The sequence below is a fragment of the Phyllobates terribilis genome, unplaced genomic scaffold (genome assembly GCF_046119375.1).
Source record: "Phyllobates terribilis strain yellow unplaced genomic scaffold, ASM4611937v1 Scaffold_169__1_contigs__length_4117513, whole genome shotgun sequence".
Taxonomy (NCBI): Eukaryota; Metazoa; Chordata; class Amphibia; order Anura; family Dendrobatidae; genus Phyllobates; species Phyllobates terribilis.
The window spans coordinates 335,366-352,640 of NW_027362929.1; the positions used below are offsets into that span (position 1 = coordinate 335,366).

At 45.3% G+C, this 17,275-nt stretch overlaps 13 non-coding genes across 13 annotated transcripts; all 13 read right to left on the reverse strand.

Annotated features, from left to right (window-relative positions):
• Positions 1-1,095: 1,095 nt before the first annotated feature.
• LOC141210266 (U2 spliceosomal RNA) lies at positions 1,096-1,286 on the reverse strand. The gene has a single exon (XR_012280439.1). It is a non-coding gene; the product is annotated as a U2 spliceosomal RNA (small nuclear RNA).
• A 1,122-nt stretch (positions 1,287-2,408) lies between these two features.
• Positions 2,409-2,599, reverse strand: LOC141210131 (U2 spliceosomal RNA). The gene has a single exon (XR_012280308.1). It is a non-coding gene; the product is annotated as a U2 spliceosomal RNA (small nuclear RNA).
• A 1,122-nt stretch (positions 2,600-3,721) lies between these two features.
• Positions 3,722-3,912, reverse strand: LOC141210277 (U2 spliceosomal RNA). Its single transcript, XR_012280450.1, has one exon. It is a non-coding gene; the product is annotated as a U2 spliceosomal RNA (small nuclear RNA).
• A 1,120-nt stretch (positions 3,913-5,032) lies between these two features.
• Positions 5,033-5,223, reverse strand: LOC141210288 (U2 spliceosomal RNA). The gene has a single exon (XR_012280461.1). It is a non-coding gene; the product is annotated as a U2 spliceosomal RNA (small nuclear RNA).
• A 1,119-nt stretch (positions 5,224-6,342) lies between these two features.
• On the reverse strand, positions 6,343-6,533 carry LOC141210300 (U2 spliceosomal RNA). Its single transcript, XR_012280472.1, has one exon. It is a non-coding gene; the product is annotated as a U2 spliceosomal RNA (small nuclear RNA).
• A 1,121-nt stretch (positions 6,534-7,654) lies between these two features.
• Positions 7,655-7,845, reverse strand: LOC141210311 (U2 spliceosomal RNA). The gene has a single exon (XR_012280483.1). It is a non-coding gene; the product is annotated as a U2 spliceosomal RNA (small nuclear RNA).
• Positions 7,846-8,965: 1,120 nt separating this feature from the next.
• LOC141210322 (U2 spliceosomal RNA) lies at positions 8,966-9,156 on the reverse strand. The gene has a single exon (XR_012280494.1). It is a non-coding gene; the product is annotated as a U2 spliceosomal RNA (small nuclear RNA).
• A 1,121-nt stretch (positions 9,157-10,277) lies between these two features.
• On the reverse strand, positions 10,278-10,468 carry LOC141210333 (U2 spliceosomal RNA). The gene has a single exon (XR_012280505.1). It is a non-coding gene; the product is annotated as a U2 spliceosomal RNA (small nuclear RNA).
• A 1,121-nt stretch (positions 10,469-11,589) lies between these two features.
• Positions 11,590-11,780, reverse strand: LOC141210344 (U2 spliceosomal RNA). The gene has a single exon (XR_012280516.1). It is a non-coding gene; the product is annotated as a U2 spliceosomal RNA (small nuclear RNA).
• A 1,121-nt stretch (positions 11,781-12,901) lies between these two features.
• On the reverse strand, positions 12,902-13,092 carry LOC141210355 (U2 spliceosomal RNA). The gene has a single exon (XR_012280527.1). It is a non-coding gene; the product is annotated as a U2 spliceosomal RNA (small nuclear RNA).
• A 1,124-nt stretch (positions 13,093-14,216) lies between these two features.
• LOC141210062 (U2 spliceosomal RNA) lies at positions 14,217-14,407 on the reverse strand. The gene has a single exon (XR_012280242.1). It is a non-coding gene; the product is annotated as a U2 spliceosomal RNA (small nuclear RNA).
• Positions 14,408-15,528: 1,121 nt separating this feature from the next.
• On the reverse strand, positions 15,529-15,719 carry LOC141210367 (U2 spliceosomal RNA). Its single transcript, XR_012280539.1, has one exon. It is a non-coding gene; the product is annotated as a U2 spliceosomal RNA (small nuclear RNA).
• A 1,125-nt stretch (positions 15,720-16,844) lies between these two features.
• LOC141210435 (U2 spliceosomal RNA) lies at positions 16,845-17,035 on the reverse strand. The gene has a single exon (XR_012280603.1). It is a non-coding gene; the product is annotated as a U2 spliceosomal RNA (small nuclear RNA).
• Positions 17,036-17,275: the final 240 nt, after the last annotated feature.

Consider the following 17,275-nt stretch of genomic DNA (forward strand, 5'->3'; position numbering starts at 1 on the left):
CCCAAGGATTCTGAAAAGTCCATTTGTGGAGATGGCCACCTGGACTCCCGTTAAGAAGACATGCTGTCAACCTCTAGATCCCTCACATGCCTGCACTTTTCGGCTTGCTGCTGCTGCAATCCACGCGTTTTAGATCTGCATAACTCCACCTCTTTTAGCACAGTACCCTCAACCCCCGGCTGTTCCCACCCGCCTCAACACCGTTGGAAGGGAGGAGAACCAATTAAGGCGGGGGGGGGGGTGGGTGGAACGAGCAGCTGTCTACCCTTAGCAGGAGGGTTGCTGATTAATTACCTCTCCTGCTGCTGCTGCTGCTGGCTGTCCAGCAGCAGACTGAAGGTGGCTGCTGCTGTGCGCAGGAATATAAAGGCTCAGAGCCTATTATGACACGCGCAGCCAGCGTTCCATTGCCACATTCCGTCTACTGCAGGCGGGATACCTGGATGGCTGAATGTCACTGAGAAGCTCACAGAGATCGCCATAAGCAACAGTTTAAAAGAATGCCACAGACTAATCAACCAAACTTTTTGGGTTGGTTTCTCTTTTATAGTCTGCAGGCATTAAATGAAAGAAGTCAGTGTTCCAGCAGAGGGAGACAACGTTTCAGAAAAGGCATTGTAGCAAACCAAAAAAGAAATTTTAAGCGCAGCAGAGTAACCAGCTCACATACCTGTTAGCTCAGGTGAGTTTAAAAGGCTGCTGTTGATAACAAGGGCATTTGCTAAATAGATGGTGTGTGTGCAACAATATACTGAAAGGTCAATTATATTGTGCAGCTTATCTCACCACCTGTAGTTATTTAGGTGAAAGCTCCAAAATGCTTGCCTAATATGTCTGTTTATCCAAAAGGAAGTATAGAGGGAGAGCTAGATAGATAGCATTGCATTACATTACATTACATGGCAATGCAATGCACAGTTGCTGAAGTTGAACCAAAATGAGCTTGTCATCTGGCTTCTGCAACTTTTAACATGAAAAATCCAATGAGGAGAAGAAAAGCAAAGCCAAAGAGTCCATCCCAAAATCCGACAAACAAGCAAAATGAACAAAAAGCATTGAATTCAATTCTTTCTGATTTTAGAAACTGCATTAAAGAAGGGGTGCACCGGTCCTGGAGATACTGCAATACCAGGTCAATGCGTGGAGTGGACAGAGCAAGCTCTTTTTCCATCTCCCTGTTCTAAAAATCCATTTAATATATGGTCCCCAGATAGGGGACGTATCAGATATTAAACTGATAAGAACAGATACTACACTTGATCTTAGCCAAAAGGCCGAGAAGCGATAACCAGAATTGGTTTCCGACTACGGTGCCACCCAAGGATTCTGAAAAGTCCATTTGTGGAGATGGCCACCTGGACTCCCGTTAAGAAGACATGCTGTCAACCTCTAGATCCCTCACATGCCTGCACTTTTCGGCTTGCTGCTGCTGCAATCCACGCGTTTTAGATCTGCATAACTCCACCTCTTTTAGCACAGTACCCTCAACCCCCGGCTGTTCCCACCCGCCTCAACACCGTTGGAAGGGAGGAGAACCAATTAAGGCGGGGGTGGGGGGTGGAACGAGCAGCTGTCTACCCTTAGCAGGAGGGTTGCTGATTAATTACCTCTCCTGCTGCTGCTGCTGCTGGCTGTCCAGCAGCAGACTGAAGGTGGCTGCTGCTGTGCGCAGGTATATAAAGGCTCAGAGCCTATTATGACACGCGCAGCCAGCGTTCCATTGCCACATTCCGTCTACTGCAGGCGGGATACCTGGATGGCTGAATGTCACTGAGAAGCTCACAGAGACCGCCATAAGCAACAGTTTAAAAGAATGCCACAGACTAATCAACCAAACTTTTTGGGTTGGTTTCTCTTTTATAGTCTGCAGGCATTAAATGAAAGAAGTCAGTGTTCCAGCAGAGGGAGACAGCGTTTCAGAAAAGGCATTGTAGCAAACCAAAAAAGAAATTTTAAGCGCAGCAGAGTAACCAGCTCACATACCTGTTAGCTCAGGTGAGTTTAAAAGGCTGCTGTTGATAACAAGGGCATTTGCTAAATAGATGGTGTGTGTGCAACAATATACTGAAAGGTCAATTATATTGTGCAGCTTATCTCACCACCTGTAGTTATTTAGGTGAAAGCTCCAAAATGCTTGCCTAATATGTCTGTTTATCCAAAAGGAAGTATAGAGGGAGAGCTAGATAGATAGCATTGCATTACATTACATTACATGGCAATGCAATGCACAGTTGCTGAAGTTGAACCAAAATGAGCTTGTCATCTGGCTTCTGCAACTTTTAACATGAAAAATCCAATGAGGAGAAGAAAAGCAAAGCCAAAGAGTCCATCCCAAAATCCGACAAACAAGCAAAATGAACAAAAAGCATTGAATTCAATTCTTTCTGATTTTAGAAACTGCATTAAAGAAGGGGTGCACCGGTCCTGGAGATACTGCAATACCAGGTCAATGTGTGGAGTGGACAGAGCAAGCTCTTTTTCCATCTCCCTGTTCTAAAAATCCATTTAATATATGGTCCCCAGATAGGGGACGTATCAGATATTAAACTGATAAGAACAGATACTACACTTGATCTTAGCCAAAAGGCCGAGAAGCGATAACCAGAATTGGTTTCCGACTACGGTGCCACCCAAGGATTCTGAAAAGTCCATTTGTGGAGATGGCCACCTGGACTCCCGTTAAGAAGACATGCTGTCAACCTCTAGATCCCTCACATGCCTGCACTTTTCGGCTTGCTGCTGCTGCAATCCACGCGTTTTAGATCTGCATAACTCCACCTCTTTTAGCACAGTACCCTCAACCCCCGGCTGTTCCCACCCGCCTCAACACCGTTGGAAGGGAGGAGAACCAATTAAGGCGGGGGGGGGGGGTGGAACGAGCAGCTGTCTACCCTTAGCAGGAGGGTTGCTGATTAATTACCTCTCCTGCTGCTGCTGCTGCTGGCTGTCCAGCAGCAGACTGAAGGTGGCTGCTGCTGTGCGCAGGTATATAAAGGCTCAGAGCCTATTATGACACGCGCAGCCAGCGTTCCATTGCCACATTCCGTCTACTGCAGGCGGGATACCTGGATGGCTGAATGTCACTGAGAAGCTCACAGAGACCGCCATAAGCAACAGTTTAAAAGAATGCCACAGACTAATCAACCAAACTTTTTGGGTTGGTTTCTCTTTTATAGTCTGCAGGCATTAAATGAAAGAAGTCAGTGTTCCAGCAGAGGGAGACAACGTTTCAGAAAAGGCATTGTAGCAAACCAAAAAAGAAATTTTAAGCGCAGCAGAGTAACCAGCTCACATACCTGTTAGCTCAGGTGAGTTTAAAAGGCTGCTGTTGATAACAAGGGCATTTGCTAAATAGATGGTGTGTGTGCAACAATATACTGAAAGGTCAATTATATTGTGCAGCTTATCTCACCACCTGTAGTTATTTAGGTGAAAGCTCCAAAATGCTTGCCTAATATGTCTGTTTATCCAAAAGGAAGTATAGAGGGAGAGCTAGATAGATAGCATTGCATTACATTACATTACATGGCAATGCAATGCACAGTTGCTGAAGTTGAACCAAAATGAGCTTGTCATCTGGCTTCTGCAACTTTTAACATGAAAAATCCAATGAGGAGAAGAAAAGCAAAGCCAAAGAGTCCATCCCAAAATCCGACAAACAAGCAAAATGAACAAAAAGCATTGAATTCAATTCTTTCTGATTTTAGAAACTGCATTAAAGAAGGGGTGCACCGGTCCTGGAGATACTGCAATACCAGGTCAATGCGTGGAGTGGACAGAGCAAGCTCTTTTTCCATCTCCCTGTTCTAAAAATCCATTTAATATATGGTCCCCAGATAGGGGACGTATCAGATATTAAACTGATAAGAACAGATACTACACTTGATCTTAGCCAAAAGGCCGAGAAGCGATAACCAGAATTGGTTTCCGACTACGGTGCCACCCAAGGATTCTGAAAAGTCCATTTGTGGAGATGGCCACCTGGACTCCCGTTAAGAAGACATGCTGTCAACCTCTAGATCCCTCACATGCCTGCACTTTTCGGCTTGCTGCTGCTGCAATCCACGCGTTTTAGATCTGCATAACTCCACCTCTTTTAGCACAGTACCCTCAACCCCCGGCTGTTCCCACCCGCCTCAACACCGTTGGAAGGGAGGAGAACCAATTAAGGCGGGGGGGGGGTGGAACGAGCAGCTGTCTACCCTTAGCAGGAGGGTTGCTGATTAATTACCTCTCCTGCTGCTGCTGCTGCTGGCTGTCCAGCAGCAGACTGAAGGTGGCTGCTGCTGTGCGCAGGTATATAAAGGCTCAGAGCCTATTATGACACGCGCAGCCAGCGTTCCATTGCCACATTCCGTCTACTGCAGGCGGGATACCTGGATGGCTGAATGTCACTGAGAAGCTCACAGAGACCGCCATAAGCAACAGTTTAAAAGAATGCCACAGACTAATCAACCAAACTTTTTGGGTTGGTTTCTCTTTTATAGTCTGCAGGCATTAAATGAAAGAAGTCAGTGTTCCAGCAGAGGGAGACAACGTTTCAGAAAAGGCATTGTAGCAAACCAAAAAAGAAATTTTAAGCGCAGCAGAGTAACCAGCTCACATACCTGTTAGCTCAGGTGAGTTTAAAAGGCTGCTGTTGATAACAAGGGCATTTGCTAAATAGATGGTGTGTGTGCAACAATATACTGAAAGGTCAATTATATTGTGCAGCTTATCTCACCACCTGTAGTTATTTAGGTGAAAGCTCCAAAATGCTTGCCTAATATGTCTGTTTATCCAAAAGGAAGTATAGAGGGAGAGCTAGATAGATAGCATTGCATTACATTACATTACATGGCAATGCAATGCACAGTTGCTGAAGTTGAACCAAAATGAGCTTGTCATCTGGATTCTGCAACTTTTAACATGAAAAATCCAATGAGGAGAAGAAAAGCAAAGCCAAAGAGTCCATCCCAAAATCCGACAAACAAGCAAAATGAACAAAAAGCATTGAATTCAATTCTTTCTGATTTTAGAAACTGCATTAAAGAAGGGGTGCACCGGTCCTGGAGATACTGCAATACCAGGTCAATGCGTGGAGTGGACAGAGCAAGCTCTTTTTCCATCTCCCTGTTCTAAAAATCCATTTAATATATGGTCCCCAGATAGGGGACGTATCAGATATTAAACTGATAAGAACAGATACTACACTTGATCTTAGCCAAAAGGCCGAGAAGCGATAACCAGAATTGGTTTCCGACTACGGTGCCACCCAAGGATTCTGAAAAGTCCATTTGTGGAGATGGCCACCTGGACTCCCGTTAAGAAGACATGCTGTCAACCTCTAGATCCCTCACATGCCTGCACTTTTCGGCTTGCTGCTGCTGCAATCCACGCGTTTTAGATCTGCATAACTCCACCTCTTTTAGCACAGTACCCTCAACCCCCGGCTGTTCCCACCCGCCTCAACACCGTTGGAAGGGAGGAGAGCCAATTAAGGCGGGGGGGGGTGGAACGAGCAGCTGTCTACCCTTAGCAGGAGGGTTGCTGATTAATTACCTCTCCTGCTGCTGCTGCTGCTGGCTGTCCAGCAGCAGACTGAAGGTGGCTGCTGCTGTGCGCAGGTATATAAAGGCTCAGAGCCTATTATGACACGCGCAGCCAGCGTTCCATTGCCACATTCCGTCTACTGCAGGCGGGATACCTGGATGGCTGAATGTCACTGAGAAGCTCACAGAGACCGCCATAAGCAACAGTTTAAAAGAATGCCACAGACTAATCAACCAAACTTTTTGGGTTGGTTTCTCTTTTATAGTCTGCAGGCATTAAATGAAAGAAGTCAGTGTTCCAGCAGAGGGAGACAACGTTTCAGAAAAGGCATTGTAGCAAACCAAAAAAGAAATTTTAAGCGCAGCAGAGTAACCAGCTCACATACCTGTTAGCTCAGGTGAGTTTAAAAGGCTGCTGTTGATAACAAGGGCATTTGCTAAATAGATGGTGTGTGTGCAACAATATACTGAAAGGTCAATTATATTGTGCAGCTTATCTCACCACCTGTAGTTATTTAGGTGAAAGCTCCAAAATGCTTGCCTAATATGTCTGTTTATCCAAAAGGAAGTATAGAGGGAGAGCTAGATAGATAGCATTGCATTACATTACATTACATGGCAATGCAATGCACAGTTGCTGAAGTTGAACCAAAATGAGCTTGTCATCTGGCTTCTGCAACTTTTAACATGAAAAATCCAATGAGGAGAAGAAAAGCAAAGCCAAAGAGTCCATCCGAAAATCCGACAAACAAGCAAAATGAACAAAAAGCATTGAATTCAATTCTTTCTGATTTTAGAAACTGCATTAAAGAAGGGGTGCACCGGTCCTGGAGATACTGCAATACCAGGTCAATGCGTGGAGTGGACAGAGCAAGCTCTTTTTCCATCTCCCTGTTCTAAAAATCCATTTAATATATGGTCCCCAGATAGGGGACGTATCAGATATTAAACTGATAAGAACAGATACTACACTTGATCTTAGCCAAAAGGCCGAGAAGCGATAACCAGAATTGGTTTCCGACTACGGTGCCACCCAAGGATTCTGAAAAGTCCATTTGTGGAGATGGCCACCTGGACTCCCGTTAAGAAGACATGCTGTCAACCTCTAGATCCCTCACATGCCTGCACTTTTCGGCTTGCTGCTGCTGCAATCCACGCGTTTTAGATCTGCATAACTCCACCTCTTTTAGCACAGTACCCTCAACCCCCGGCTGTTCCCACCCGCCTCAACACCATTGGAAGGGAGGAGAACCAATTAAGGCGGGGGGGGGGGTGGAACGAGCAGCTGTCTACCCTTAGCAGGAGGGTTGCTGATTAATTACCTCTCCTGCTGCTGCTGCTGCTGGCTGTCCAGCAGCAGACTGAAGGTGGCTGCTGCTGTGCGCAGGTATATAAAGGCTCAGAGCCTATTATGACACGCGCAGCCAGCGTTCCATTGCCACATTCCGTCTACTGCAGGCGGGATACCTGGATGGCTGAATGTCACTGAGAAGCTCACAGAGACCGCCATAAGCAACAGTTTAAAAGAATGCCACAGACTAATCAACCAAACTTTTTGGGTTGGTTTCTCTTTTATAGTCTGCAGGCATTAAATGAAAGAAGTCAGTGTTCCAGCAGAGGGAGACAACGTTTCAGAAAAGGCATTGTAGCAAACCAAAAAAGAAATTTTAAGCGCAGCAGAGTAACCAGCTCACATACCTGTTAGCTCAGGTGAGTTTAAAAGGCTGCTGTTGATAACAAGGGCATTTGCTAAATAGATGGTGTGTGTGCAACAATATACTGAAAGGTCAATTATATTGTGCAGCTTATCTCACCACCTGTAGTTATTTAGGTGAAAGCTCCAAAATGCTTGCCTAATATGTCTGTTTATCCAAAAGGAAGTATAGAGGGAGAGCTAGATAGATAGCATTGCATTACATTACATTACATGGCAATGCAATGCACAGTTGCTGAAGTTGAACCAAAATGAGCTTGTCATCTGGCTTCTGCAACTTTTAACATGAAAAATCCAATGAGGAGAAGAAAAGCAAAGCCAAAGAGTCCATCCCAAAATCCGACAAACAAGCAAAATGAACAAAAAGCATTGAATTCAATTCTTTCTGATTTTAGAAACTGCATTAAAGAAGGGGTGCACCGGTCCTGGAGATACTGCAATACCAGGTCAATGCGTGGAGTGGACAGAGCAAGCTCTTTTTCCATCTCCCTGTTCTAAAAATCCATTTAATATATGGTCCCCAGATAGGGGACGTATCAGATATTAAACTGATAAGAACAGATACTACACTTGATCTTAGCCAAAAGGCCGAGAAGCGATAACCAGAATTGGTTTCCGACTACGGTGCCACCCAAGGATTCTGAAAAGTCCATTTGTGGAGATGGCCACCTGGACTCCCGTTAAGAAGACATGCTGTCAACCTCTAGATCCCTCACATGCCTGCACTATTCGGCTTGCTGCTGCTGCAATCCACGCGTTTTAGATCTGCATAACTCCACCTCTTTTAGCACAGTACCCTCAACCCCCGGCTGTTCCCACCCGCCTCAACACCGTTGGAAGGGAGGAGAGCCAATTAAGGCGGGGGGGGGGTGGAACGAGCAGCTGTCTACCCTTAGCAGTAGGGTTGCTGATTAATTACCTCTCCTGCTGCTGCTGCTGCTGGCTGTCCAGCAGCAGACTGAAGGTGGCTGCTGCTGTGCGCAGGTATATAAAGGCTCAGAGCCTATTATGACACGCGCAGCCAGCGTTCCATTGCCACATTCCGTCTACTGCAGGCGGGATACCTGGATGGCTGAATGTCACTGAGAAGCTCACAGAGACCACCATAAGCAACAGTTTAAAAGAATGCCACAGACTAATCAACCAAACTTTTTGGGTTGGTTTCTCTTTTATAGTCTGCAGGCATTAAATGAAAGAAGTCAGTGTTCCAGCAGAGGGAGACAACGTTTCAGAAAAGGCATTGTAGCAAACCAAAAAAGAAATTTTAAGCGCAGCAGAGTAACCAGCTCACATACCTGTTAGCTCAGGTGAGTTTAAAAGGCTGCTGTTGATAACAAGGGCATTTGCTAAATAGATGGTGTGTGTGCAACAATATACTGAAAGGTCAATTATATTGTGCAGCTTATCTCACCACCTGTAGTTATTTAGGTGAAAGCTCCAAAATGCTTGCCTAATATGTCTGTTTATCCAAAAGGAAGTATAGAGGGAGAGCTAGATAGATAGCATTGCATTACATTACATTACATGGCAATGCAATGCACAGTTGCTGAAGTTGAACCAAAATGAGCTTGTCATCTGGCTTCTGCAACTTTTAACATGAAAAATCCAATGAGGAGAAGAAAAGCAAAGCCAAAGAGTCCATCCCAAAATCCGGCAAACAAGCAAAATGAACAAAAAGCATTGAATTCAATTCTTTCTGATTTTAGAAACTGCATTAAAGAAGGGGTGCACCGGTCCTGGAGATACTGCAATACCAGGTCAATGCGTGGAGTGGACAGAGCAAGCTCTTTTTCCATCTCCCTGTTCTAAAAATCCATTTAATATATGGTCCCCAGATAGGGGACGTATCAGATATTAAACTGATAAGAACAGATACTACACTTGATCTTAGCCAAAAGGCCGAGAAGCGATAACCAGAATTGGTTTCCGACTACGGTGCCACCCAAGGATTCTGAAAAGTCCATTTGTGGAGATGGCCACCTGGACTCCCGTTAAGAAGACATGCTGTCAACCTCTAGATCCCTCACATGCCTGCACTTTTCGGCTTGCTGCTGCTGCAATCCACGCGTTTTAGATCTGCATAACTCCACCTCTTTTAGCACAGTACCCTCAACCCCCGGCTGTTCCCACCCGCCTCAACACCGTTGGAAGGGAGGAGAGCCAATTAAGGCGGGGGGGGGGTTGGAACGAGCAGCTGTCTACCCTTAGCAGGAGGGTTGCTGATTAATTACCTCTCCTGCTGCTGCTGCTGCTGGCTGTCCAGCAGCAGACTGAAGGTGGCTGCTGCTGTGCGCAGGTATATAAAGGCTCAGAGCCTATTATGACACGCGCAGCCAGCGTTCCATTGCCACATTCCGTCTACTGCAGGCGGGATACCTGGATGGCTGAATGTCACTGAGAAGCTCACAGAGACCGCCATAAGCAACAGTTTAAAAGAATGCCACAGACTAATCAACCAAACTTTTTGGGTTGGTTTCTCTTTTATAGTCTGCAGGCATTAAATGAAAGAAGTCAGTGTTCCAGCAGAGGGAGACAACGTTTCAGAAAAGGCATTGTAGCAAACCAAAAAAGAAATTTTAAGCGCAGCAGAGTAACCAGCTCACATACCTGTTAGCTCAGGTGAGTTTAAAAGGCTGCTGTTGATAACAAGGGCATTTGCTAAATAGATGGTGTGTGTGCAACAATATACTGAAAGGTCAATTATATTGTGCAGCTTATCTCACCACCTGTAGTTATTTAGGTGAAAGCTCCAAAATGCTTGCCTAATATGTCTGTTTATCCAAAAGGAAGTATAGAGGGAGAGCTAGATAGATAGCATTGCATTACATTACATTACATGGCAATGCAATGCACAGTTGCTGAAGTTGAACCAAAATGAGCTTGTCATCTGGCTTCTGCAACTTTTAACATGAAAAATCCAATGAGGAGAAGAAAAGCAAAGCCAAAGAGTCCATCCCAAAATCCGACAAACAAGCAAAATGAACAAAAAGCATTGAATTCAATTCTTTCTGATTTTAGAAACTGCATTAAAGAAGGGGTGCACCGGTCCTGGAGATACTGCAATACCAGGTCAATGCGTGGAGTGGACAGAGCAAGCTCTTTTTCCATCTCCCTGTTCTAAAAATCCATTTAATATATGGTCCCCAGATAGGGGACGTATCAGATATTAAACTGATAAGAACAGATACTACACTTGATCTTAGCCAAAAGGCCGAGAAGCGATAACCAGAATTGGTTTCCGACTACGGTGCCACCCAAGGATTCTGAAAAGTCCATTTGTGGAGATGGCCACCTGGACTCCCGTTAAGAAGACATGCTGTCAACCTCTAGATCCCTCACATGCCTGCACTTTTCGGCTTGCTGCTGCTGCAATCCACGCGTTTTAGATCTGCATAACTCCACCTCTTTTAGCACAGTACCCTCAACCCCCGGCTGTTCCCACCCGCCTCAACACCGTTGGAAGGGAGGAGAACCAATTAAGGCGGGGGGGGGGGTGGAACGAGCATCTGTCTACCCTTAGCAGGAGGGTTGCTGATTAATTACCTCTCCTGCTGCTGCTGCTGCTGGCTGTCCAGCAGCAGACTGAAGGTGGCTGCTGCTGTGCGCAGGTATATAAAGGCTCAGAGCCTATTATGACACGCGCAGCCAGCGTTCCATTGCCACATTCCGTCTACTGCAGGCGGGATACCTGGATGGCTGAATGTCACTGAGAAGCTCACAGAGACCGCCATAAGCAACAGTTTAAAAGAATGCCACAGACTAATCAAACAAACTTTTTGGGTTGGTTTCTCTTTTATAGTCTGCAGGCATTAAATGAAAGAAGTCAGTGTTCCAGCAGAGGGAGACAACGTTTCAGAAAAGGCATTGTAGCAAACCAAAAAAGAAATTTTAAGCGCAGCAGAGTAACCAGCTCACATACCTGTTAGCTCAGGTGAGTTTAAAAGGCTGCTGTTGATAACAAGGGCATTTGCTAAATAGATGGTGTGTGTGCAACAATATACTGAAAGGTCAATTATATTGTGCAGCTTATCTCACCACCTGTAGTTATTTAGGTGAAAGCTCCAAAATGCTTGCCTAATATGTCTGTTTATCCAAAAGGAAGTATAGAGGGAGAGCTAGATAGATAGCATTGCATTACATTACATTACATGGCAATGCAATGCACAGTTGCTGAAGTTGAACCAAAATGAGCTTGTCATCTGGCTTCTGCAACTTTTAACATGAAAAATCCAATGAGGAGAAGAAAAGCAAAGCCAAAGAGTCCATCCCAAAATCCGACAAACAAGCAAAATGAACAAAAAGCATTGAATTCAATTCTTTCTGATTTTAGAAACTGCATTAAAGAAGGGGTGCACCGGTCCTGGAGATACTGCAATACCAGGTCAATGCGTGGAGTGGACAGAGCAAGCTCTTTTTCCATCTCCCTGTTCTAAAAATCCATTTAATATATGGTCCCCAGATAGGGGACGTATCAGATATTAAACTGATAAGAACAGATACTACACTTGATCTTAGCCAAAAGGCCGAGAAGCGATAACCAGAATTGGTTTCCGACTACGGTGCCACCCAAGGATTCTGAAAAGTCCATTTGTGGAGATGGCCACCTGGACTCCCGTTAAGAAGACATGCTGTCAACCTCTAGATCCCTCACATGCCTGCACTTTTCGGCTTGCTGCTGCTGCAATCCACGCGTTTTAGATCTGCATAACTCCACCTCTTTTAGCACAGTACCCTCAACCCCCGGCTGTTCCCACCCGCCTCAACACCGTTGGAAGGGAGGAGAACCAATTAAGGCGGGGGGGGGGGTGGAACGAGCAGCTGTCTACCCTTAGCAGGAGGGTTGCTGATTAATTACCTCTCCTGCTGCTGCTGCTGCTGGCTGTCCAGCAGCAGACTGAAGGTGGCTGCTGCTGTGCGCAGGTATATAAAGGCTCAGAGCCTATTATGACACGCGCAGCCAGCGTTCCATTGCCACATTCCGTCTACTGCAGGCGGGATACCTGGATGGCTGAATGTCACTGAGAAGCTCACAGAGACCGCCATAAGCAACAGTTTAAAAGAATGCCACAGACTAATCAACCAAACTTTTTGGGTTGGTTTCTCTTTTATAGTCTGCAGGCATTAAATGAAAGAAGTCAGTGTTCCAGCAGAGGGAGACAACGTTTCAGAAAAGGCATTGTAGCAAACCAAAAAAGAAATTTTAAGCGCAGCAGAGTAACCAGCTCACATACCTGTTAGCTCAGGTGAGTTTAAAAGGCTGCTGTTGATAACAAGGGCATTTGCTAAATAGATGGTGTGTGTGCAACAATATACTGAAAGGTCAATTATATTGTGCAGCTTATCTCACCACCTGTAGTTATTTAGGTGAAAGCTCCAAAATGCTTGCCTAATATGTCTGTTTATCCAAAAGGAAGTATAGAGGGAGAGCTAGATAGATAGCATTGCATTACATTACATTACATGGCAATGCAATGCACAGTTGCTGAAGTTGAACCAAAATGAGCTTGTCATCTGGCTTCTGCAACTTTTAACATGAAAAATCCAATGAGGAGAAGAAAAGCAAAGCCAAAGAGTCCATCCCAAAATCCGACAAACAAGCAAAATGAACAAAAAGCATTGAATTCAATTCTTTCTGATTTTAGAAACTGCATTAAAGAAGGGGTGCACCGGTCCTGGAGATACTGCAATACCAGGTCAATGCGTGGAGTGGACAGAGCAAGCTCTTTTTCCATCTCCCTGTTCTAAAAATCCATTTAATATATGGTCCCCAGATAGGGGACGTATCAGATATTAAACTGATAAGAACAGATACTACACTTGATCTTAGCCAAAAGGCCGAGAAGCGATAACCAGAATTGGTTTCCGACTACGGTGCCACCCAAGGATTCTGAAAAGTCCATTTGTGGAGATGGCCACCTGGACTCCCGTTAAGAAGACATGCTGTCAACCTCTAGATCCCTCACATGCCTGCACTTTTCGGCTTGCTGCTGCTGCAATCCACGCGTTTTAGATCTGCATAACTCCACCTCTTTTAGCACAGTACCCTCAACCCCCGGCTGTTCCCACCCGCCTCAACACCGTTGGAAGGGAGGAGAACCAATTAAGGCGGGGGGGGGGGGGGTGGAACGAGCATCTGTCTACCCTTAGCAGGAGGGTTGCTGATTAATTACCTCTCCTGCTGCTGCTGCTGCTGGCTGTCCAGCAGCAGACTGAAGGTGGCTGCTGCTGTGCGCAGGTATATAAAGGCTCAGAGCCTATTATGACACGCGCAGCCAGCGTTCCATTGCCACATTCCGTCTACTGCAGGCGGGATACCTGGATGGCTGAATGTCACTGAGAAGCTCACAGAGACCGCCATAAGCAACAGTTTAAAAGAATGCCACAGACTAATCAACCAAACTTTTTGGGTTGGTTTCTCTTTTATAGTCTGCAGGCATTAAATGAAAGAAGTCAGTGTTCCAGCAGAGGGAGACAACGTTTCAGAAAAGGCATTGTAGCAAACCAAAAAAGAAATTTTAAGCGCAGCAGAGTAACCAGCTCACATACCTGTTAGCTCAGGTGAGTTTAAAAGGCTGCTGTTGATAACAAGGGCATTTGCTAAATAGATGGTGTGTGTGCAACAATATACTGAAAGGTCAATTATATTGTGCAGCTTATCTCACCACCTGTAGTTATTTAGGTGAAAGCTCCAAAATGCTTGCCTAATATGTCTGTTTATCCAAAAGGAAGTATAGAGGGAGAGCTAGATAGATAGCATTGCATTACATTACATTACATGGCAATGCAATGCACAGTTGCTGAAGTTGAACCAAAATGAGCTTGTCATCTGGCTTCTGCAACTTTTAACATGAAAAATCCAATGAGGAGAAGAAAAGCAAAGCCAAAGAGTCCATCCCAAAATCCGACAAACAAGCAAAATGAACAAAAAGCATTGAATTCAATTCTTTCTGATTTTAGAAACTGCATTAAAGAAGGGGTGCACCGGTCCTGAAGATACTGCAATACCAGGTCAATGCGTGGAGTGGACAGAGCAAGCTCTTTTTCCATCTCCCTGTTCTAAAAATCCATTTAATATATGGTCCCCAGATAGGGGACGTATCAGATATTAAACTGATAAGAACAGATACTACACTTGATCTTAGCCAAAAGGCCGAGAAGCGATAACCAGAATTGGTTTCCGACTACGGTGCCACCCAAGGATTCTGAAAAGTCCATTTGTGGAGATGGCCACCTGGACTCCCGTTAAGAAGACATGCTGTCAACCTCTAGATCCTTCACATGCCTGCACTTTTCGGCTTGCTGCTGCTGCAATCCACGCGTTTTAGATCTGCATAACTCCACCTCTTTTAGCACAGTACCCTCAACCCCCGGCTGTTCCCACCCGCCTCAACACCGTTGGAAGGGAGGAGAACCAATTAAGGCGGGGGGGGGGGTGGAACGAGCAGCTGTCTACCCTTAGCAGGAGGGTTGCTGATTAATTACCTCTCCTGCTGCTGCTGCTGCTGGCTGTCCAGCAGCAGACTGAAGGTGGCTGCTGCTGTGCGCAGGTATATAAAGGCTCAGAGCCTATTATGACACGCGCAGCCAGCGTTCCATTGCCACATTCCGTCTACTGCAGGCGGGATACCTGGATGGCTGAATGTCACTGAGAAGCTCACAGAGACCGCCATAAGCAACAGTTTAAAAGAATGCCACAGACTAATCAACCAAACTTTTTGGGTTGGTTTCTCTTTTATAGTCTGCAGGCATTAAATGAAAGAGGTCAGTGTTCCAGCAGAGGGAGACAACGTTTCAGAAAAGGCATTGTAGCAAACCAAAAAAGAAATTTTAAGCGCAGCAGAGTAACCAGCTCACATACCTGTTAGCTCAGGTGAGTTTAAAAGGCTGCTGTTGATAACAAGGGCATTTGCTAAATAGATGGTGTGTGTGCAACAATATACTGAAAGGTCAATTATATTGTGCAGCTTATCTCACCACCTGTAGTTATTTAGGTGAAAGCTCCAAAATGCTTGCCTAATATGTCTGTTTATCCAAAAGGAAGTATAGAGGGAGAGCTAGATAGATAGCATTGCATTACATTACATTACATGGCAATGCAATGCACAGTTGCTGAAGTTGAACCAAAATGAGCTTGTCATCTGGCTTCTGCAACTTTTAACATGAAAAATCCAATGAGGAGAAGAAAAGCAAAGCCAAAGAGTCCATCCCAAAATCCGACAAACAAGCAAAATGAACAAAAAGCATTGAATTCAATTCTTTCTGATTTTAGAAACTGCATTAAAGAAGGGGTGCACCGGTCCTGGAGATACTGCAATACCAGGTCAATGCGTGGAGTGGACAGAGCAAGCTCTTTTTCCATCTCCCTGTTCTAAAAATCCATTTAATATATGGTCCCCAGATAGGGGACGTATCAGATATTAAACTGATAAGAACAGATACTACACTTGATCTTAGCCAAAAGGCCGAGAAGCGATAACCAGAATTGGTTTCCGACTACGGTGCCACCCAAGGATTCTGAAAAGTCCATTTGTGGAGATGGCCACCTGGACTCCCGTTAAGAAGACATGCTGTCAACCTCTAGATCCCTCACATGCCTGCACTTTTCGGCTTGCTGCTGCTGCAATCCACGCGTTTTAGATCTGCATAACTCCACCTCTTTTAGCACAGTACCCTCAACCCCCGGCTGTTCCCACCCGCCTCAACACCGTTGGAAGGGAGGAGAACCAATTAAGGCGGGGGGGGGGGGGGGTGGAACGAGCAGCTGTCTACCCTTAGCAGGAGGGTTGCTGATTAATTACCTCTCCTGCTGCTGCTGCTGCTGGCTGTCCAGCAGCAGACTGAAGGTGGCTGCTGCTGTGCGCAGGTATATAAAGGCTCAGAGCCTATTATGACACGCGCAGCCAGCGTTCCATTGCCACATTCCGTCTACTGCAGGCGGGATACCTGGATGGCTGAATGTCACTGAGAAGCTCACAGAGACCGCCATAAGCAACAGTTTAAAAGAATGCCACAGACTAATCAACCAAACTTTTTGGGTTGGTTTCTCTTTTATAGTCTGCAGGCATTAAATGAAAGAAGTCAGTGTTCCAGCAGAGGGAGACAACGTTTCAGAAAAGGCATTGTAGCAAACCAAAAAAGAAATTTTAAGCGCAGCAGAGTAACCAGCTCACATACCTGTTAGCTCAGGTGAGTTTAAAAGGCTGCTGTTGATAACAAGGGCATTTGCTAAATAGATGGTGTGTGTGCAACAATATACTGAAAGGTCAATTATATTGTGCAGCTTATCTCACCACCTGTAGTTATTTAGGTGAAAGCTCCAAAATGCTTGCCTAATATGTCTGTTTATCCAAAAGGAAGTATAGAGGGAGAGCTAGATAGATAGCATTGCATTACATTACATTACATGGCAATGCAATGCACAGTTGCTGAAGTTGAACCAAAATGAGCTTGTCATCTGGCTTCTGCAACTTTTAACATGAAAAATCCAATGAGGAGAAGAAAAGCAAAGCCAAAGAGTCCATCCCAAAATCCGACAAACAAGCAAAATGAACAAAAAGCATTGAATTCAATTCTTTCTGATTTTAGAAACTGCATTAAAGAAGGGGTGCACCGGTCCTGAAGATACTGCAATACCAGGTCAATGCGTGGAGTGGACAGAGCAAGCTCTTTTTCCATCTCCCTGTTCTAAAAATCCATTTAATATATGGTCCCCAGATAGGGGACGTATCAGATATTAAACTGATATGAACAGATACTACACTTGATCTTAGCCAAAAGGCCGAGAAGCGATATCCAGAATTGGTTTCCGACTACGGTGCCACCCAAGGATTCTGAAAAGTCCATTTGTGGAGATGGCCACCTGGACTCCCGTTAAGAAGACATGCTGTCAACCTCTAGATCCCTCACATGCCTGCACTTTTCGGCTTGCTGCTGCTGCAATCCACGCGTTTTAGATCTGCATAACTCCACCTCTTTTAGCACAGTACCCTCAACCCCCGGCTGTTCCCACCCGCCTCAACACCGTTGGAAG